A 23,288-nucleotide genomic window follows, 5' to 3' on the forward strand; every position below is an offset into this window, starting at 1 on the left:
TGAAGGGGAGGGGGTAAAGCTGTTGTTTTCTTAAACTGTAAGGGGGACCAAATGTCCAAGACTCTGGCATCCGCATATCCGACAGGCGTGTGCGTGAGGGGTATGCGTCACAATCCAGCCGCAGTTAGGTACTTCTGAGTTCAATTATTTTCAAACACGTGCTTAGCTCTCCTAGTGAAATTAAAGTGACTTTCAGCACAGCCTGGTGCGTTACTGAAGAGTCCCACTGCATTCAGAAGGGCTTATTTATTTCCTAGCAAGCATGTTTAGGATCGTGGCCTCTGAAATGCATAGTTCTGGCTGGACAGCTGCGCTTGTCATATTCTCATGTTGCCAGAGGAATTGCTCCAGCATTGGACAGCTGCTGTGTAGTTCTAGATCCTGCGCAAAAATGACAAATCTTTGATTTTCTACTCTGTCGTTTCTGAACTTGCTGTACTGTGCGCGTGGTTACTTTGCTCCAGTTCTCTCTCTGACTCCCCACTTACAGATGGATTTTTTCCCCCTTCTGCAAGTGATCCCTTCAGTGTCACTTGCATTTTGCCCCCAGCTAGAAGAGCATCATAGCTGTAGCAAGTAAGAAAATATGTGTGTCTAAAGGAGGGTGGTGGTGGTGGAAGGGTGGGGGGAATGTGTCTTCTTTTTGGCTTCTCTCCACAGTCAACTTTGGAAGCCTCTCATGAGAGAAGGAGATAATTGGGGGGGGGGGGAAGAGCTGGTTCCAGATGGCATGCAAGCAAAATGTCTGCTTTTTAAAGAACATGCAGGATTAATGACTCCACTTTTCACATGCCGGTGAGATATATGTTGGGCCAAAGAATGCCTTTCCAGTGGAAATATGCAACGTGTGTTGGAAAACACAAGTGAATGGATTCAGAGATGGGTTTTTTTCTTCCTCCATGGAGTATGTGTGAAGAAAAGGATGCGAAAAAATGTTATACTGGAACACAACTCCATGTCGATTTTGAAAGATTTCTGCAGCCCTCCCCCCCGGCTTAATTACATTTTTATCCCACCCTTACTCCAAGGTACTCAGGAGACTGTCCACAGTCTCCCCCATTTATCCACACAACAACCCTATGAGGTAGGTTAGGCTGAGAAATAATGGCTGACCTGAGTTCACCCAGTGAGAATCATTTAGCAGTAGAGATTTGAAACTGGGTTTCCTGGATCCTAGGTTGAAGTTGCAACCACCACACCAGGAACCGGGTGCTTGATTCTTGACCAATGTGCCATTTTTAAGAAAAGGGGCTGAGGGCATCCTCCCCGCTGCTGGGTTTCTGTTCACCTGTGACCTCTCATGCCAGTCTCTCTCTCTGACCTCAGCTTATTGGTTCTACGCAGCATGCAATGGTCATGATCAACAATGAAAGGTATCCGTGTATTAGGTGTGCATGCCAGAGGCACAAGTCCAGTTTCTTTTTAAAAAAGTAGATGGTGATTTGACCTGTGCTTGACAACATTGCTATGGGGGAATAAATGTATAACCATGAGAAATGCCCTTTGTTGTTGTTGTTCAGTCGTTAAGTCGTGTCCGACTCTTCGTGACCCCATGGACCATAGCACGCCAGGCCTTCCTGTCCTCCGCTCTCTCCTGGAGTGTGCTCAGGTTCATATTCATTGCATCAGTGATGCTATCTAGCCATCTCATCCTCTGCCGTCCCCTTCTCCTTTTGCCTTCAATCTTTCCCAGCATCAGGGTCTTTTCCAGGGAGTTTTCTCTTCGCATTAGGTGGCCAAAATATTTGAGCTTCAGCTTCAGTATCTGTCCTTCCATTGAGCACTCAGGGTTGATTTCCTTTAGGATCGACTGATTTGACCTCCTTGCAGTCCAGGGGACTTGTAAGAGTCTTCTCCAGCACCACAGTTCGAAAGCATCAATATGGTCCAGCTCTCACAGCCATACATTACTACTGGGAAAACCATAGCTTTGATTATATGAACCTTTGTCGGCAAGGTGATGTCTCTGCTTCTTACTATGCTGTCTAGGTTTGCCATAGCTTTCCTCCCAAGGAGCAAGCGTCTTTTAATTTCATGGCTACAGTCACCGTCTGTGGTGATCTTGGAGCCCAAGAAAATAAAATCTGTCACTGCTTCCAGTTCTTCCCCTTCGATATGCCAGGAAGTGATGGGGCCAGATGCCATGATCTTAGTTTTGTTAATGTCGAGTTTCAAACCAGCTTTTGCACTCTCCACTTTCACCCTCAACAACAGGCTCTTGAGATCCTCTTCGCTTTCTGCCATTAGGGTGATATCATCTGCATATCTGAGGTTGTTGATAATTCTCTCGGTAATCTTAATTCCGACCTCTGATTCATCCAACCTGGCATTTCTCATGATGTACTCTGCATATAAGTTAAATAAGCAGGGCGACGATATGCAGCCTTGTCGTACTCCTTTCCCAATTTTGAACCACTCGGTTGTTCCATGTCTGGTTCTTACTGTTGCTTCTTGACCCTCGTACAGGTTTCTTAGGAGACAGGTAAGGTGGTCTGGTACTCCCATCTCTTTAAGAATTTGCTACAGTTTGTTGTGATCCACACAATCAAAGGCTTTAGCGGAGTCAATGAAGCAGAAATAGACATTTTTCTGGAATTCTCTTGCTTTCTCCATGATCCAGCGAATGTTGGCGATTTGATCTCTAGTTCCTTGGTTTCTTCGAAACCCAGCTTGTACTTCCGGTAGTTCTCGGTTCACATACTGCTGAAACCTAGCTTGTAGGATTTTGAGCATAACGTTGCTGGCATGTGAAATGAGCACAATTGTGCGGTAGTTTGAGCACCCTTTGGCATTGCCCTTCTTTGGAACTGGAATGTAAACTGATCTTTTCCAGTCTTGTGGCCACTGTTGGGTGTTCCAAATTTGTTGGCATATTGAGTGCAGCACTTTAACAGCATCATCTTTTAGGATTTTAAATAGCTCAGCTGGAATACTGTCATTTTCCCTTGCAAGAGGGAAAAAGGCGGGATATAAATGCAATAAATAAATAAATAAATAAATAAATCTCTGCTAGCTTTGTTGTTAGTAATGCTTCTTAAGGCCCACTTGACTTCACTCTCTAGGATGTCTGGCTCAAGTTCAGTGACCGCACTGTCATGGCTATCAGGGACATTCAGATCTTTCCTGTATAGTTCTTCTGTGTATTCTTTCCACCTCTTCTTAATCTCATCTGCTTCTGTTAGGTCCCTGCCTTCTTTGTCCTTTATCATGCCCGTCTTTGCACAAAACCTTCCCTTGAGATCTCCGATTTTCTTGAAGAGATCTCTAGTCTTCCCATTCTGTTGTTTTCCTCGATTTCTTTGCATTGTTCATTTAAGAAGGCCTTCTTGTCTCTCCTTGCTATTCTCTGGAACTCTGCATTCAGTTGGATAGGTTTTCCCCTTTCTCCCTTGCTTTTCGCTTCCCTTCTTTCCTCAGCTACTTGTAAAGCCTCATCAGACAGCCACTTTGCTTTCTTGCATTTCTTTTTCTTTAGGATGGATTTCGTTGCTGCCTCCTGAACAATGTTACGGACCTCAGTCCATAGTTTCTCAGGCACTCTGTCTATCAGGTCTAATCCCTGAAATCTATTCCTCACCTCCACTGTATATTCATAAGGGATATGATTTAGGTCATACCTGAATGGTTTAGTGGTTTTCCCTACATTCTTCAATTTAAGCCGAAATTTTGCAACAAGAAGCTCATGATCTGAGCCACAGTCAGCTCCAGGTCTTGTTTTTACTGACTGTATAGAGCTTCTCCATCTTTGGCTGCAAAGGACATAATCAATCTGATTTCGATATTGACCATCTGGTGATGTCCATGTGTAGAGTTGCCTTGTGCTGCTGGAAAAGAGTGTTTGCTATGATCAGCGTGTTCTCTTGGCAAAACTCTATTAGCCTTTGTCCTGCTTCATTTTGTACACCAAGGCCATGCTTGCCTGTTATCCCGGTGATTTCTTGACTTCCTACTTTAGCATTCCAATCCCCTATGATGAAGAGGACATCTTTTTTTGCTGATAGTTCTAGAAGGTGTTGTAGGTCTTTGTAGAACCGATCAACCTCAGCTTCTTCGGCCTCAGTGGTTGGGGCATAGACTTGAATTATGGTGATGTTGAATGGTTTGCCTTGGATTCGTACTGAGATCATTCTATCATTTTTGAGATTGTACCCCAGTACTGCTTTTCCCACCCTTTTGTTGACTATGAGTGCTACTCCATTTCTTCTAAGGGATTCTTGCCCACAGTAGTAGATATAATGGTCACCTGAATTAAATTTGCCCATGGTTGTTCATTTTAGTTCGCTGATTCCCAAGATGTTGATGTTCAGTCTTGCCATCTCATGTTTGACCACCTCTAGCTTACCTTGATTCATTGATCTGACATTCCAGGCTCCTAAACAATATTGTTCTTTACAGCATCGGACTTTCTTTTCACCACCACACACATGCACAGCTGAGTGTCCTTTCAGCTTTGGCCCAGCCGCTTCACTCTTTTAGGCACTACTTGGAAATTCCCTCTGCTCTTCCCCAGTAGTATATTGGACACCTTCTGACCTGAGGGGCTCATCTTCCGGTGTCATATCTTTTAGCCTTGTGATACGTTCCATGGGGTTTTCTTGGCAAGAATACTGGAGTGGTTGCCATTTCCTTCTCCAGTGGGCCACATTTTGTCAGAACTCTCCGCCATGACCTGTCTGTCTTGGGTGGCCCTGCACGGCATAGCTTATGGCTTCACTGAGTTACACAAGCCCCTTTGCCACAACAAGGCAGTGATCCACGAAGGGGGAAATGCCCTTAGAAGTCAGCTAATCTTGGATGTATCCCATAGTGGGCCTTTAATCCTTGCTAAGAATTTCCCACCCCAAACGCAAACCTCTTTGCATGCCCTGAAATGGCACCCCAGCTGTAGTTCTCATGCAACAAACACAAAAACCTACAAGGATTTTGCATTAGAATATTAATGTTGTTAATATTCACTCCTTTATGAAGGGACGACTCCTATGTTAGAATTGGCTGTGTGTGTGTGTGTGAGACAGAGGGAGGGAGGGAGGGAGGGAGAGAGAGAGAGAGAGAGAGATGGTAGGGAGGCAGAGGGTACATCTTCTGAGGACCATATCTAATAGAGGTGATTGTGACATGTTTGCTTCTTCCCCTCCTCCCTGTTCTTCTTTGGCCTTTACAGCACTGGCTGGCCTTTCTAGACACCTGTCTAACTTGTGTTGCTCTGTGCATTTGTGAGCTACTCAAGCTGGCATTTCACATGCAACTAGGGATGTACAGATTTTGCAAAATCTTTTCCATCTGCATCTCTTGGATTGCCAGGTGGCTTTCGTTCCATCGTCTGACCATTGATGGAATCTGTGTTCCCCCCCAATTTGCATGAATTTGCACTTGCAAAAGTGCTCAAATCCCCCCTGCAAGTGTGCAAATCCTCTCAAAATGTGCATTTTCATGCTTTAGTTTATGGGGGAAATTCCAGTGGTTTTTTTATTTTACATATTTTTCTACAACTGAATTTGTGTAAAATTCTGGAAATGTGCCATATTGTCCTTTGCCTTAGGCAGCAAAATATCTCGGGCCAGCCCTGTCTAAAACTGTGTTAGAGATGCCAGAGAAATCCACAGCAGATTCAAATGACTTTGGGTATTTATGAATCTGACCTTTGGATTCCAGAGTGGACTGGCTTTTTCTGTGTTACGCAGACTTGCATACTGGTTTTTCACTTTTGCACTAATGTGCATTAGCGCATTTGTGCAAGTGTGCTAATGCGAATGAGCACTAATGTGCATTAGCGCATCTGTGCAAGTGTGCTAATGCGAATGAGCACTAATGTGCATTAGCGCATTTGTGCAAGTGTGCTAATGCTAATGAGCGCTAATGTGAATGAGCACTAATGCAAATGAGTGCAAATAGAATGAGACTGTATGAGTGTGTGTATGTGTGAATCTGATTCTGTCATCGAGTGGACAACAGAACGAAAGTTGCCTGACAATGTGTGAAACACAGACAGAACTGATTTACCAAAATCCGTACATCCCTACATTGAACTATTGGTCCCTCCCAGTTTACCGAAAAGCTCTTGTGTCAATCTCTGCCTTCCCCAGTCAAGAGGCTCTCAGATAGCAGTTGATAAGAAGCACCTTTCTCTTCCTGAAACCCCAGAGAGCTCCTGTCAGTCAGAGTAGCCAATACTGAGCTAGATGGCCGTTAACTCTCCTGTAACCCCTTTAGATACTTGCAGTCAGTGGGGGCTGGTGCCCACTGAGGCTGGTAGGGCAGAGGACAGGGCAGACGATCCATATTCTACAGAGATTGCAGGAGGAGCACAGGAGACCACCTGTGGCATTTGGCAGCAGTGGAGCAAATGTACCTGGTTGTGGAGGGATCTTTCTGCCGCAAGTGGAGGGGGCACTGCCCTATCTGCCCCAGATATAGAGCCTTCCTCTGTTTGCAGCCCCCACTGATTAATATGTCAATGTACAAAGACTATTCTTTTGTTTCTAATGCTATTTCGGTGTGCGTGGGGGGAAAGTGTACATTGTTCTATCTTTAAGCCAGGGGTGTTGAAGCTCTTTCACCCAGAGGACCCCATTTAATTTTGGAGAAGCTCTCGAGGGCCACATCCAGTGGTGGGCATGGCCAAAGACAAAAGGGGCGGGGCCAACTTACATAAAATGCCAGCATGTTGTCGCTTAAAGCTCTCGCTGCCAGTAAATAAGCTTTAGGAGAGGCATTTTGACCTTTTAGAAGGGGGGGGGGAGGTGCAAAAGCTGTGAAACCACCACAGGCTCACAGTCTGGTGTGTGTGTGGGGAAGCAGGGGTGGGGCCAGAGGAAGGGGGCACAGCCATCTGTGGAGCCCCAGTGGGCAGGATTTGGCCTTTGGGGCTGGGGTTCAACACCCCTGCTTTAAGCAATCTGAACACTAAAATATTAGTTTGGATTTTGCCACGAGTATCCATTTAAAAAAGCAATTTCTTTGGTTTTTATTTTGCAAAATCTAATCTCCATCTTACTGATTTTGAATGTCAACCCATGTAATTCTGTCCCTGCGGCCCCAATGCTTTACCTAAAAGGCCAAATCTAGAGAGTTGCATGAGTTGCTTTAATTCCTTGCAGACACGTCACTAACCTTGCCCTTGTGAATTGTTTGTAATCAGCCAGGCCAGGAAATCCTCATCCAGGTGGCTTGGATGCGATTTCAGTGGAACCAGCAGAACTTCATTTGAGAACCAATTTAGGGCATGTATATATATTGTTGATAAATAGAATCTGAACAGTTGCGGCTTGGCTGTTTTGAGCAACGGGAGGCGGGAAAAGTTCCAACAGCCATTTATAATGAAGTTTAAAGCATTCAAAACCTGATAGATTGTGTCTGAACCGGGGCGTCTGCTGCTGACCAGAAATTGTCATCTACAATTAATTGTCCCACTCAAACACTTGCAGAGCTGATTCCTCCAAGAGGTATGCATAACTCCCCCACCCCACCCTTAGGAAAATGTGCTTTTATCTTAGGCAAAACTCAGCCACGATCCGGAGTTCTGTATAACCACAGAGAAATTCTGCTAGTCCTTCAGACGCTAGGCACACAGGATCTGGAGTGGAGGAGTGGAGCGGAGGAGCTGGCTGTTAATCCAGTTGGTCCGGAAGCAGCGGATGGGTGCAAAGCAGGCAGGGGACAATGCCAGAGCAGCAACCAGGGGAAGGAAGCAGAAGCTGGAGGCAGTGTCCCCACAGCAGCAATGGGTTGTTCAGAGTGAGGGACCAAGCTCTGAGGCCAGGACTTTACAGGGCTTGGTGGACAGGGATTGGTCCTTGCGGGGGTCAGCTGATGGATGTCAGGGTGGAAACTGAGCCCATAGAGCCCCAGAGCAGTTCTGATTCTGAGGAGGAACAGCAATCTGTGGGAGAGGAGCACGCTCATCTCTCACAAGCACAGCAGCTGGCAGAGATTCCTCCTGCCAGCATTCCTGGGAGAGATAGTGACCCTGGCAGTGAGAGAGCGCTGGAGGGGGGCTTGCTGGATGCTCGGCGCAGATGCAGGGAGTGACGACAGATGGAGGACGCAGAAAGGAGGCGTAGTGTTCATTTGGCGCGCAAACAACGGTCGCGTCCCGAGGACCCAAGGGAAAGAGGGAGGATCTCTCCCTAGCCCATAAGTTCAGGGTCTTCCCATGATTCTCCTTCAAACGGGGACCAACTGCCTTACCTGGAGCTTAGGCTACTCTGAATTCTTTCCCCAGTGCTGTTCCTTGCTTAGTTGCTAGTGATTAGTATCTGAAAGAGTCATAAAGTAATAAAGGAATAAAGCCTTGGAAAGAATTCCTCGTCATCTGAGTCCTGAGTTGGCTGCTGGAGGGAACTGCAAGAGGCAGCTAGGGCGCTCCTGACAATGGAATGCTCAGGCAGGCTGGTACTGCATCCTCGAGGGCGCCCTTGACGCCCAGAGCTCAGTCTACTGGCTTTCAGTGGAAACAGAACACCAGTGGTGCAGAAAGCTTTCTGGGATACCTGTTTTTTTTCTTCTTTTTTTGAAAATACTTTTTCTTCTATTTTTTACCTTTATAAATGAAATAAACAGTACCAACAACCTAGTCATTATCTACAGTTTCCAACAATACAGTATTTTTAGGAGGACACAGCAATAACGAAGAAGAAAAAAAGGAACAGAAGAAGGAAAAGGAAGAAGAAAGCAAGCAAGAAAAAGAAAAAATATAAAAAGTTACTTAAAAGGATTAAATTTGAACTGCATTACACACAAATTACAAGTATCATTCTACTTAAAAGTTATACCTATAACACTGCAAATATTACAATTCAGTACAGCATAGATAATCAACTTTACATTTCAGTATCATACCTTCAGTCTTATAGCAGCAAGGGAGCAAGCCTACAATTCATTTCCAATAACTATATATTGCCCTTCAGTTAACATATAATAGTAAAGCTTAACAATTTAACCAGCCAAAAATATTACTAATCAAAGTCTCATAATAATGATAGTAATAATAAAAAGGAAGGAAATTAAAAAGATAAGTAATAATAATAACAACTTTATGCTACCTATATTTTAGATAGTATCATTTCTAAATCTATATATGAATGCATACATTTCTATACACACACGAACAGGCATCTTATTATACAGTATATCATGGGAGACCTGTTTCAAATCATATGCACATGCCAGTGCCTTACACACTTATTGAAATTTGTTTATGCTTCCCCCCAGTCGGATGTATGAGAATTTCGATTCTGTTCACAAATCATGTGGGCACGTCTCATTCGTAATCCTTAATGCAAGCGACCAGGAGTGCTTTTTCCCAAGAAATGTGTGCAAATTCCTGAATTTGCACTGTTGTTTGAAAAATGCATTTTTTTAAAAAAAGTGCACTTTGAATTACAGGTTTTTAAAAAAATGCATTTTCATGTTTTATTCAATGGGGGGAAAGTGCACATATAAAAATGTACAGAAATCCACACTTTTCTCGTTCAAAATACACACTTTTCCCATTGGAATGAGCCAAAAAACAGGGCAAAAATGAAAATGGGAGCAGGTCGAAATGAGCTTCAAAGTGGTTTTCAGAGAATTTAGGCAACCTGAAAAACTGCTGGTCTCCCATCCTTAGCTTCCACCTGAGAAGGAACCCTCAGATTTCCTTCTTTTATGTCGGCATAGCGCAACATCGGTAGATCCTCAGGCAAGCTGCTACGTTGTAGGCTTGGTTCACCTATGCACATGATCACTTGATTTTCCCCGCAGCTGATGGTGGGCACCTAAAGACCAAACTACACATGACACCCAGCTGTAGCCTGTCATGCTTGTTCACAAAGGGTAGCTGTGGGAGGCTGTAGTCGGCAGCGTTGGGCTGGCATGTGAGGAAGAGGAAGAGGAGGGCTGCCGTCTGTTCCCTACTGTACCCACATGCAAGTTGTCACTGGGTGTTGCAGTGAGCAGGTGCTGAACCTGCCTTTATGAACCAGCTCCCACCTTTGGCAGATTCTCTTTGCCTTCTCACACCTCCCCATGCTCTTGAAGGGTGCTTCCAGACAAGCCTTTTAACCTAATATTTTGACCTAATAACCCATATTTAATAAAATGTCCAGGTGATATTGTCTTCCATTTATAACCATTCCCACCACATTTTCTCTTTTTTCTTAACGGGAAAAAAAAAAAAACCCTGTTAAGGAGGAAAAGATGGAAGAGGTGCACAATACCTTTGGGTTGGTAGCGCTAGGAGGACTCTGTCTGGAAGCACTCGAAAGACTAAACTCTTGTCCTCCTTTTGTGCTTGAAGTTCTGGATAGGCATAATTTGTTGGTGCAAGTACTGGATTGACTTTTTCCCTAGAAAGCCTTTGTAATTCTGAATGTTTGCTCCCTTTCCCTTTCCCTTGTCACTAGCCTTAGCTATGCAAAACTGCATGCAGACGGACCTAGGTTCGATCCCCGACTTTTCCAGGTAGGGCTAGGAAAGAATCCTGCCTGAAACCTTGGAGAGCCACTGCGGCCAGTCAGTGTCGACAATACTGGGCTAGATGGACCCAGGGTCTGACTCGGTATAAGGCAGCTTCCTATGTTCCTATGGAGTTTGAGTCCAAAATATCAGAGGTTGGATCCAGACTTAGTTAAACTTAGAGTACACCCATTGACATCAATGGGACTTAAGAGAGCCGGTGTGGTGTAGTGGTGAGAGTGTTGGACTGGGAGCCAGGAGGTCTCCCCACTCGGCCATGGGAGCTCACTGGGTGACTTTGGGCCAGTCACAGACTCTTAGCCCAACCCACTTCACAAGGTTGTTCTTGTGAGGATAAAATGGAGAGGAGGAGGATAACGTAAGCCGCCTTGGGTTCCTTGCAAGGAGAAAAAAAAGTGGGATATAAATGCAATAAATAAATAAATAAGTTGCCTCCTTTATGAATGACTGTCTAATGTCAGTGATGGATTGGATGAGAGTGAAGAAACTCAAGCTCAATCCAGGCAAGGTGGATAGAGTCCATAGCTCAGTGGTAGCAGCTGACGGTCAGTGCCAACAATACTGGGCTGGATGGAGCAAGGGTCTCACTCTGTATCAGGCAACTTCCTATGTTCTTTCTGTGGTCCTGAGAAGGTAGAATTTGAACCCGCATACCATAAGTGCTTTCGCCAGAGCTGAACGAATGGAGACATCGTTCTTGGGAACAGCTGGATGATGGTTTGTTCCTCCCCATCCCCTCTTAACTGAAGAAGAGCTTGGAATGACATCAAGAGCAAGGATGCCTTTTGTGCGATACATTGTAGCAAAGTAACCGAAACGACTGTCTGCTTAAAAACCGACACACCCAGCCCTTCCAGCCATGCCAGTAAATGTGCTAGCAGTTAAGAGCTGGCTTCTCTTGTATGCATGACCAGATGTTTAAAAAGGTCATATAAACTCTTTAAAAAGAAACACGACTCTTATTGCTGTGTAATTGCGTACGGTGGAGTGGTTGACCTGATGCAGCTTAATCTGTGCGGTGAGCCACTTATCACAGGAGGTGAGTTATGAGCCAGACAGTTTTTTTATGGGCTAGAGAGAGAGAGTGAGAGACAGAACAGGAGGACACTGGAGGTTCAGAAGACAATGGGCTCTGAATTAATGGTGAAATTAACGTCATCAATGCTTCATCGTTGCTTGTCCTTGTTTCGGATGTTGATCATTATATGAAGAATTTGACATTGACATGAGGGACAAAAACAGTCATAGGATGCTTGTGGCCAGGGGAGTGTGGGAAGAGGATCATGTCAAGACAGGCCGGCCCCAATCCGAGTTCCACATTCAGAGAGGGAGGAAACAAATGGATATATTTAGAAACATAGGTGGAGGACATTTGATCTTGACAAGTAACTTCCTTTGATTTTGTGACAATAGCTATTGCTCCAGGCAAGCATTCTTCTGAATCAGGCAGGTTTAAAAACCAGATATTATGCAGTGTATGGTGTGTGTGTGTGTGTGTGTGTGTGTGTTTACCTTTGTAAATGGCCATGGGGAGAGCATCCCATAAACATAGAATTGGAGAAAAAACACAGATCACAGAAAAGGCCCTTTCAGCTGGTACCCGTTGAGCTTCTCTCGGAGGGGGCATACACAGAAAGGCCTTTGAAGCTGACCTCAGGGACCAGGTAGGTTCACATGGGGAGAGGTGGTGGTCCTTGAGGTATTGGGGTCCTGAGCCATGTAGGGCTTTATAGGATAAAGCAAGTCCACACTAACATATGGTCACTGGGAAAATCCATCCCCCACCCCCAGCTACTGCGAAGATTGTAGCTAAGCTCAGAGGCAACAGGGAAATGTGAGGAAGTGGCAGATGACGTCATTGCCCTGCAGTGGAGGGCTGGTGGCTCCAGTGCCAATGGGATGGTAAATCTGCTCCAGGTTTCAGTCAGAACCAGTCTGAACTCTAGAGGAGCTCTCCAAGGCACTTCTGTATTCACTGCCCCATCGACATCGGAGCCACCAGCCTCCACTGTTGTTCCTGCTGATCAAAAAGTCCTGGTTTCAACCCTGTTGTCCCTGCCTAATGTGGCAACCAGTTTTCATGGATGCCTCTCCCTTCTTGGATGGGACAAATGAGTGAGGGCATTTAGTCTTGCAGAACCAAATGCAGGAATTCAGGCTGTCAAACCTGGGCACTTTTGCAGCCAACACTTGTCTGTTTTCAAGTGTATCTCTATGGTCATGATGGCTAGAAACTTTCCCAAATGGAAATTTTATTTACCTACCATATTGATAGGATGCATTAAGGAGCGTTCCTAAGGTGGTTTACAATGTAAAATTAAACCACGATACAATTGTAAAGGCCCCACCAATGGGGATATTCAGACAAAACACAGCAAGGACAGCACAAAAGCAAAACAAATGTATATGTGATAAAGCATCCTATGCCAACCAGGTGGCCTCCAGATGTTTTGGACTCCAAATCCCAGCATTCCTGACCACTAGCTGGGCTGGCTGAGGCTGATGGGAACTGATGTCCAAAACCTCTGGAGAGCAGGTTGAGAAAGGCTGTAAGAAAGCCTGATGCAAATGTAATGGATAGGAACACCAGAGGTTCCCTGGGCATGTCATTGAGACCACTAGGCCAGTGCTCTTGTCCTTGACATGCTCGTTTTCCAGAGCCAGGGTGCTGCTAATGTTTGGGAGCATTTCATCACACAATTCCCCCATTTTTATGTGGAAATGGTACAGCCCAAGGAGAACCCACCCTTCCTTCCTTCCTTCCTTCCTTCCTTCCTTCCTTCCTTCCTTCCTTCCTTCCACTCTTACAGGAAAACAAAACGTTATTCCTAAGTGGTGACTGACTTGGACTGTGTACGTAACTCCTGTATCATATGTATCATATTATATGATGTGACTCAAGTTCCCCTATTCATGCACTTGGATGAATAATAATATCCTCAAGAGCTCTGACAGTAGTGGCGCTCCTGGACTTTGTTAAAAGTTGGAATTAATACATCTGCAGCCGAACTTTTTTTCTTTTTTCTTTTTGTAATGGTCCTTGCGTTACAGTTGCGTCTGAAGCGTGCTAGTTAGCTTAGTTTAAGTGGGGCTTGATTCAGGGGGGATTTGAAGAGGAAGAGAATGGGTCTGTCTTGCCAAAGTAAAGCAATTGAGTTTACAGACTGACGGGAGAGGAAACTGGTGTTCCCCATTTTGCAATATTTACCACTTGGGCCTCTGGTCATGGTTTTCTGCACGTTGGCTGGGGCACAAATGGTGCCGATAAGTGTTCTTTCCTGGCCCGCGCATTGCAGCATGTGATTCGATGGGTTGACTTGGGATCCCTGCCCATACTAATCTTCGTTAGGCTAAGTACAGGAAATTGATGATCTATGATATTCTTGGCGGGTGAGTCGCAGCACTACATACTCGATAGGTCAAGAAGCAGGATGCTTGACATGTGATGCAAAGTTTGTTGCTCTGGTCTGTTTTCATTTTTAAACGTGCCAGTTCTTGAATTTGAAAGCCCTAAACACCTTGGAATATGGATACCACAAGGATGGCTTTTTCCCTTATGTCACCTCCCATAGACTTCATTTGACATCTGAGGTCCTACTCCAGGTTCCCACCCTCCAATTGAGGTTCAGCAGGTGGGCACAAAAAACAGGGATCCTTGTTGGTTGTGGCACTGACTCTCTAGAGACACATAAGGACATCAGAAGAGCCCTGCAGGATCAGACCAAGGGTCTATCTAGTCCAGCATTCTGTTCACACAGCAGCCAATCAGCCACCCACGGGAAACTCACAACCAGGAAATGAGTGCAACAGCAGCACACCCATCACGATGTGCCCTGAGAGGCCTGTGTAACTTCATAGGAACATCGGAAGCTGCCTTATACTGAGTCAGATTGTTGGTCCATCTAGCCCAGTATTGTTGACTCTGACTGGCAGCAGCTCTCCAGAGTTTCAGGCAGGATTCCTTCCTAGGCCTACCTGGAGATGCCGGGGATCGAACCTGGGACCTTCTGCATGCAAAGCAGGGGCTCCGCCACTGAGCTATGGCCCCATCAGAATACACCTTTCTGATGTATTCTGTGCCTGGCTCTTTTAGGGGGATTTGGAGAAGGGATGAAGGAGTAATTAGTTCAATTTGCCTTATCTAATTCCCCACTTTCAAACCAAGACATGAACCGGAACTCAGTCATCCTTCGAAATTTGCCCTTCTCCAAATTTTGCAATGGAGTTCCCAGTCCAAAGATGCATAAAAGTGGAGGAGGAGGGGGAGGAGCATCACCTGCGTAGTTTGTTTGTTTGTTTGTTTATTTATTTATTTATTGCATTTGTATCCTGCCTTTTTTCCTCTTGCAAGGCACCCAAGGCGGCTTACATTATCCTCCTCCTCTCCATTTTATCCTCACAACAACAACCCTGTGAGGTGGGCTGGGCTGAGAGTGCGTGACTGGCCCAAAGTCACCCAGTGAGCTTCCATGGCTGAGTGGGGACTAGAACCCGGATCTCCCAGCTCCCAGTCCAACACTCTCGCCACTACACCACGCTGGCTCTTAGGGGATTAGGGGAAAGTGCACACAAAATTCATGTATTAGTGAAGACAACATCAGAGAATGCGTTACATTAGGCAAATTGCTTGCAAAAAATGTGTCTAACCCAGCATTCTGCCTCCTACAGTGGCCAACGATGCCTCTGGGAAGCCCCCAAGCAGGGCAGGAAGGCAACAGCGGGTGCCCCCTTGCAAGTGGTATTCAGAGATCTACTACCTTTGAACTGGGAAGTTCCATATTCCTGTCATGCCTAATAGCCACTGATAGACCCCGCTCCTTCTCCTCCAGCAATTTGTCTAATCCCTCTTTATTGAATTATGTTTTATGTTTTTCATGGGTTTTTTTTTGCCAGCAAAGCCTTTCCAAAACAGTGAAATCTGTGACATGTCATCCACATCTGTAAATCTGGCGATAGACATTAGGACATCAAGGGTCGGCATGGTCAGGCATCTGCTGAGGACCCACGTCCCAGCAGGGGCCCACTGCCAAGAGCCCCCTGGACTTGCTCCTCCTTTGCACCCTTGCAACCTGCTTGTTCACCTGCCTGTCGCTCTGGCCCAGACAACGGTGGTGGCGACAAGGAGAGGCCATGGCCTGCTTGCTCCCTGGCTCTCTGCCTTTGAAGCAAGCAGGTGGGAGCAATGAGGAGAAGCAAGAGCAGCTGGTGGCAATGTTGGTGAGAAGGTCGACTCACGGAGAGGAGACCCATTGAGGGTGACTTGCCCAAGGGCCCTTAAAAAGCTGGAGCGGGTACTGCCAGAGATAGCCCAGGCAGTGATGGCCTACTGCTTGTTTACCACTGCTGACAAAGCTAGCCCATGTATCAGTCACTCGGGATCGATTACTTTGGTTTGAGAAAGATGGTGGTGGAAGCACCATCCTTGTGGATGCTGCATCTTTTCTGGTGCAATTGGTTTCCTCATAAAAGCCGAGGGACATTTTTAATGTAGAGCACAAATTCGGAAGACAAAAATGTCTAATATGAATGCATATTTGTATCTTGGGATTTAGGTGGCAATCCTATGCATGCGAACCTGGGAGTAAGTCCCATTAAACTCAGCAGAGTTTGCACCTGAGTAGACATGTGTAGGATTGCCCTGTTAATTAACAGCATTGTGAGTATACCATATAGTCTGCATACAGCGGATAAATCAATGTGCACTTCCATGACATAGAGACCCAGCGTAAGAAATTCACTAACTTTGGCCGATGGTGTTATCCTAGGAAAGATTGCCCCAGGGCAGCATCATATAGCATCAAATACAGAACCAAATAGGAGATAAATTCCTTTATAATCCCCTTTAATCCCCTTTTAAAGTCATCTAAACTAGCAGTAACGGCCACATCTTGTGGCAATGAGTTCCGCAGAGTAATCATGCCTTGTACGAAGATGTCCTTCCTGAATTGACTGCTCATCAATTACACTGGATGACCATCCTGATATTATAGGAGAGGGAGAAAGATGTCTCTTTTCCCCACTTTCTCTACACCAGGCAGAAATTTATAATCCTCCCCCATGTGGCCCACTTTCTCTGTTACCCCAATACTTCAGGGGCAATGAATGGCTACTTGTCCTGATGGCTATGTGCTACCTCCAGTACCAGAGGCAGTGTGCCTATGTACAACAGTTCTTGCGGAACTTGGGTGGGAGGATGCTGTTGCGCTTGTGTCCTGCTTGTGGGCTTCCTGTGGGCAGCTGGTTGGCTAGTGTGTGAACAGAATGCTGGACTAGATGGACTCTTGCTCAGATCCAGCAGGGCTCATCTTATGTTCTTATGTACTTAAGTGTCATCAGAAAAGTCTGCTGTAGAAACTCTCGACTGTGGCTACTGTTCCATAAGGAACTGGAGAAGGCTACCTAGGAAGTTAGAAGATGCTTTTCTTACGTCACCTGATAGCAATGCTTGGCCTATGCCAAACAGGACAGTGTTCAAAAGGGTGTAACCCAGGAGCCAGTCCACCCCCCCTTCCCCCCTTCCCAAGGCTGCCACTAAAAATGAGTGTATTATATCCTGCTCCAAAGAGAATTGGACCTTCCTATTATAGAGGGGGAAGCAATTATACAGGCTGATTGATGCAAGCTGTTTGGTTTAGAGGCCCCCCCCCCCCCGCAAGCTCTTTGTCGCATCTCAGACAGTAATTTTCATTAACTGGGAGAGGCTGGAGAAAGATGCTTCCCGCCGTACTTTTTCTTCCACAGTACTGCACGGATGTACCCTTTGACCACGCCACTGCCATTTTTCACTGGATTTTGGACTGGCAATATTTCATCCTGACATGTACTGTACTTTAATCTCTGTGTACACATGCTCGCAATTAGTTGCGTGGAAGTATTTATTGTTTCCTAAGGTCTTACTAATAAGATGGATCATAAACTTTTAAGAGAGGCTAGTAAGCCGGGCCTTGGTCCCATCCAGAATATTAATGCTGTAGCTGAACCACAAATCCTAGGAGAATGGCAATTTGCTCTGGGATATCATCGTATTGCTGTTGGCAAAGCTTGGTTCCTGAAAGGCTGATGGAGGTTGGAAAGTCTCAGCTTCAGGAGTTCTAAACAAGCGTAGAAAGAGGAAGTCCTGAACTTTCCATCTAGGTGCCTCAGTGCAATCTTTGGAAGTCATTATTATGAGTTAGTATATTTGCATACATTCACCTTTGCAAGCTTTGCTCAGTTTTAATTGGTGAGGGCAGTCAACTAAAACTTTGGTTGATTGGTTGGTTGGTAGTAAACTTTCATTGTTGAGATGGAGAATTAAATGTAAATTTGATTTCTCTGTGAGGCTACTTTGGATGTGGTGTGTTATTTATTTATACATATTTAAAAAGTGTATTTCCCACCTATTTCCCTAAAAGTGAACTCAAGGTGGCCAACAAACCAAGATCAACAATATTTAAAACCATCTTAAAAACCCATATGATTAAACAACAGAAATTATTTAAAAAAGCTCTGGGCTATTAACATGTTTTAACCAAATGCCTTCTTAAAGAGCTATGGGTTGTATGCAGTGTCAGTCCAACTTAGAATAGACCCACTGAAATTAATGGGACTTAAGCTATACTCATATGAGATACAACCCGATGTTTTTATGTGCTGCTCAAAAAGGTGAAGCGTCAGGGCCTGATGAATCTCTGTTGGCAAAGCGCTGCACAAACTAGGTGCTGCCACCAAGAAAACGCTAGACCTTGTACCTGCCTGCCTAGATTCATGACCTGCCTAGCTGCATGAGGCCAGGGCATCTCCGTAGTGCCCTAGATCGGTGGTCTCTAAAGTGGGGTGTGCAAGACACTCCACTGGGTGCGTGAGCCGCCTGACAATTGAGCAGCCTCCTGCTGCCCTGACCAGCTGCCATCGTGTGCAATGATGGTGGCGGCGAAGGCAGCAGGCTGGTGTGTTGCCCCGGCCGTGGGCGTTGAACTCTTAGGTTAGAGGTGCCAAGACAGTGATAAATCAGATTCAAAGGTTTACTTACAAGGAGACTTTATTGGGTAACTTACAGCACACAGGCATACCCAATGGTTGGATCAGACAGCTTCTCTGAACCCAGAGCCATCGGGTCCAATAGGCTTTATACAATACATGTTAGCACTATAACAGCAGCACGCGCCCGTAGCATCCATTCTCAACATCATCCAAGTGCAAGAACAGCACTTGGTTCTCAAGCATAGCTACCTAAGATAAACCAACTTCGCTTCCCAGGCAGAGTTAGGGATGTCAGAGGATTCCGCCATGGATCTCAGTGAGGCTGAATGCCAGTGCATTCGGGCGAAAAAGGGAACACAAATGGCGGCCGCTGTAGCTGCCGCCATTTGCGTCCCTGTTTTTTTTTGCTGTGATAGGCTATGTAAATATTTATATAGCCTATCACGGCAAAAAACAGGAACACAAATGCGGCTGCCACAGCTGCTGCCATTTGCGTCTGCAGGCTCCGCCCGCCCGCAAATGCACCCGGCTGGCGGCTCCGCGGAGTTGCCGTGGAGCAGAGCCGGCTGGGTTAGGATTTCAGGGGGAGGCGCTCCACACCTCCCCCCCACCGTGAATCACCCCTTCGAAAAGGTAAGTGACTTTCGCACATCCCTAGGCAGAGTGCTTGATAACGCTCTCACTCATTAGTATGGAATGTGCTAGGCCATACTATCAGCCCTTTGAATCATGTTCACATGCTCAGAGGCTTACTAGCAAAGGAACTGCAACAATAATGAACTTAAGCAAGCGTTATGGATCTCCTGCTTTCCGCTCAGCTGCCATCCTGCCTAAGGAGAGCAGGAAGGAGATTAACCCGTCCCCCTCTCCTTTGGCAGAATGAAGCCGAGGAGAAAGCACACACTATGACAGCTATGTCAGCTGCGACAGCCATTAAAACCAAGTAGCAAAATAAACGGAACTTGGAACCAGACCTTCGAATCGCTATCACAACGTATCACAAAGTGCTAAACCAAGATTTTCAAAAATAATGAAGCATATTCAATCACAGTGCCGTCACTAAAAATATTATTAATATATTTTTCGTGAGAGCAAAAGGGTTTTAAGTACAGTTAATAAAAAATTATTTTAAAGTTATTGTTTATTTCATCTTTATTGTTTATTGTTTATTTTTGTGCATGTTTTATAATGTACATAATCTAATAGTACATTGGTGCATTTATATAATTTATAAATAAACAAACAAACAAACAAACAAACATATTGTCAGGGCTCCCCTGTTGCCTACTGAATACTCCAATAGCCAAAATCAACACTCAGACAAAAGGGCTGCTTTCCCAGGCTTTAATTCCATTTACCCTAATGAGGCATGCAGATGCTAATTGCTAGAGACTCGGAGAACTACAAAGGAACAGCCACCTAGGGATTCAAAGGGAAAGTACATCAGTTGCTCTCTGTTTGGGAAAAGGGCGGCAATTCTCTGAACTTAAGGGGTGGGAGGGGAAGAACTCCCCCTCTCCCGTGATGCTTCCGGGCGCAGCTGTTGACGTCAAGCCAATGGGGCTGAGCGCCGAGGCTCAGTTGTGATCTCTCACTTGTGCCTGCGTCTGCGCCTCACGTCTAAAAGTTCAGGTTGTCCCTCCCTTTTCCATGCCTGGTTCACTGTCACTCCCAGGGATGTGAGAAGGGGGGGCCTCCCCCTCCAGCTGCACCTCTGAAGTCTGAGAGAGTTCCTCCCCCACCAATTGCGTCTCCTCCTCAGAATCAGAGCTGCTTTGGGACTTTATGGGCTCAGATACAACCCTGACACATATATTGGGGGTGCATGCTCAAGAATTTTTTGCAGATGGGGTGCACAATCAAAAACATTTGGAGAGATGAGCAAAGGGCTGGATGCGCCCAATCTCGTCTGATCTCAGAAGCTAAGCAGGGTCAGCCATGGTTAATACTTGGATGGGAGACTGCCTGGGAATCAGACTTCCTGCACTGAGCAGGGGGTTGGACTCGATGGTCTTGTCGGCCCCTTCCGACCCTATGATTCTATGATCTATGACCACTGCCCAAATGATGGCCAGAGCATGTGGGGAGGAATATATGGAAGAGGGCAATCCTTAATGTGTCAGTGTGATAGGGAATGAAAAAGCAATGAATAAAGATTGGGAAGGATATAGCTCAGCGGAAGGAAATCAGGAGTTCCCACCAGACGTTGCTGGACTACAACTCCCATTATCCCTGACCATGTTGATGGGGGTTGGGGTCCAAATAGAGATCTATGAATTTTGTAAAATATGTTCCATCTGTGTTTCACAGATTGCCAGATGCCTTTCGTTCCATTGACAGAATTAGATTTTTTCCAATTTCCCAAATTTGGGCAAATTCGCATTTGTGCAAATTCACACTTGTGCAAATACACACTTGCAAACATGTGCAAAGCCCCCCCAAATGCACAAAGCCCCCCCCAATGTGCATTTTTGTGCTTTAGCTTATGGGGGAAATGTACATTTTTGGCCCATGTTTTCTTATTTTATGTATTTTTCTATGACTAAATTTGTGTAAAATTCCAAAAAGTAAAACAAATGGTCCACAAGTCTGCAGAATCTGTGCGACTTAGGAAAAGCCAGTCCGCTGTGAAATCCATGGGTCGGATTCATAGAAATCCAAACTCATTTAATTTTGTTTCAGATTTCTCTAGGTCCAACACATCTGGAGGGCCACAGACTCCCCCCGCCCCCACACAGATGGTCCCAGATTCAACCCCTGGCATCTCCAGGTCAAAGGATCTGGTAGAAGGGTGATGGAAAAGATCTTTGCCAAAGAGTCACTGCTGGTAAAATAAGACAATATCAGGCTGGAATCTAACTGCTAGATGAACAATTAGTCTGAACTGAAATCGGGCAGCTTCCTCTGTCATTCCATCTAGCAAGGAATGGTTTTGCTTGTTCAATTGTAAGTCCTACTTATCCTTTCTTCAGTATCTCAGGGAGGAACTTAGAGTGAGCTTTGGGTTGTATGCACATATATTTGTCAAATGCTGAAAGAAATGTATTGATGAGGCATTTAATAAATTCAATAAATAGATAAATAATTTAGATGACTGACTGACTGATTTCCCCCACCATTTCTTATACCCATCAGCTGAAAATCCTCCCAGAGAGTTAGCAGAAGTACAGTCCGTTTGTGGAGATGAAGTTGTAGTTGTTGGCATGAAATGTCCCTTGACCGTTGTCCAAGATGAAAACAAACTATGAATGCCAATTGTATCAGCTTCTGTGATACACTTAGGTACAATCCTATGCATGTTTAGTTATTAAAAAAGGGCTGGCTGGAGAATGCTGGGAGTAGTAGGACTTTTTTTCTGTCTGAACATGCATAAGATTGCACCTTTAATGGGACAAACCCAAGCCCAACTGATTCTGGTGGCTCTCCTTTGTGTTGACTGTTGACCTTAGTCTAGTAGATTCAGGATTCATACATTTATTGATGTCATGTAATGTAGTATGTTTATTAAACAGGGATACATACCTCTCCCTGGCATGGTGCTTACCACTGGTCTGCAGCAGGCTTTCCTCTAGCCCAAGGAGTTTGGAGGCTGGGCTGTACTTAAGGGCAATGTATGCCGTCCATTCACTGGACCAGAATAGAATAGGTCTTTCTCTTCTTCAAATACCAACATCCTTATACCTGTCATTGATGCAGAAGTTCCAGTTGTGTACGATGGTACAGAGAAACCTTGCATTTGGTAGTGGTGGCAGCAAGATTTGGTAAAAAGACCCCAAAGAGACTATTTTAGAAGATGCATTTTAATATTCTCAAATGAAGTAACCATGATATTATGATGAATGAAAGGATACAAAGGATACGGGAGACACCCCAGTCACAAGATCTACCAAGGAAGGTACAGTGCAGGCTTCCCCAACCTGGTGCTCTCCAGATGTTTTCCACTATAGCTCCCATCAGCCCCAGCCAGCATGGCCAGGGATTGTGGGAGTTGTACTCCAAAACATCGAGAGGGCACTGGGTCACCTACCCCTGGTCTAGACTGACGGGCAGCAACCTCCAGGGTTTCGGGTAGGAGCCTTTTCCAGCCCTACTTGGAGATACCAGGGATTGAATCTGGGGCCTTCTGCATGCAAAGCAGATGCCCTACCACTGAGCTATGGTCCTACTCTGTAGGGAAATGCCCTGTTTTCAAAGGGGGACCTTTCAGGCCTGCCTTCATTCATTTACTCTTCAAGAACTGTTACTGCACTCTATTAAAAGCGAAGAAGCTGTTGTGTTTTGTTCTTTGGGTTACAAGTGGCTCTCCCAGTACAGGAAAACCACAGCATGTGATTAGCTGTTACTTTTTAGCATGTCTCTCAGAAATGGACTAAGTGCAGCTGGAGCTCATTCAGAAATATGAGTAAGTTCTCTTGGGACTACACCGCTTCAGAATGTGTGTGTGTGTGTGTGTGTGTGTGTGTGTATGGCAGGGTTGGGTTTATATATGACGGAGTGTTCCCCTATGGCAAAACATCACCTGTAGAAAGCCAGCAGGTCAGGGAGAAGGATCCCTGACCTGCTGTCTAGCGTTCTCCCTGCTGTGTGCTACTTTTGTGTGTGTACATTCAGACACACACTCTTCTTCCTGCAGCTTGAAGTGGTACAGTCCTGGGAGGGCTGTACCATTTGAAATTACTGAACATATAGTTTAGCCTTTATTCAGAGTACAACAAACTTCCTTGTCTGAGAACATAGCAAGATGGATTAGTTTAGCTCTTTCCTTATTGTGTTTTCCTTAATGTAAAAAATAAAATAAAATCTCCATGTGTTTTGGAATCTTTTTACACGCTTGGTGTCTGGAGAATTCACGCAGTGCTGGAGAGGAGAAT

This window comes from Heloderma suspectum, chromosome 11 (assembly GCF_057233095.1).
Source record: "Heloderma suspectum isolate Gila_16-S chromosome 11, 16-S_ref, whole genome shotgun sequence".
Taxonomy (NCBI): Eukaryota; Metazoa; Chordata; class Lepidosauria; order Squamata; family Helodermatidae; genus Heloderma; species Heloderma suspectum.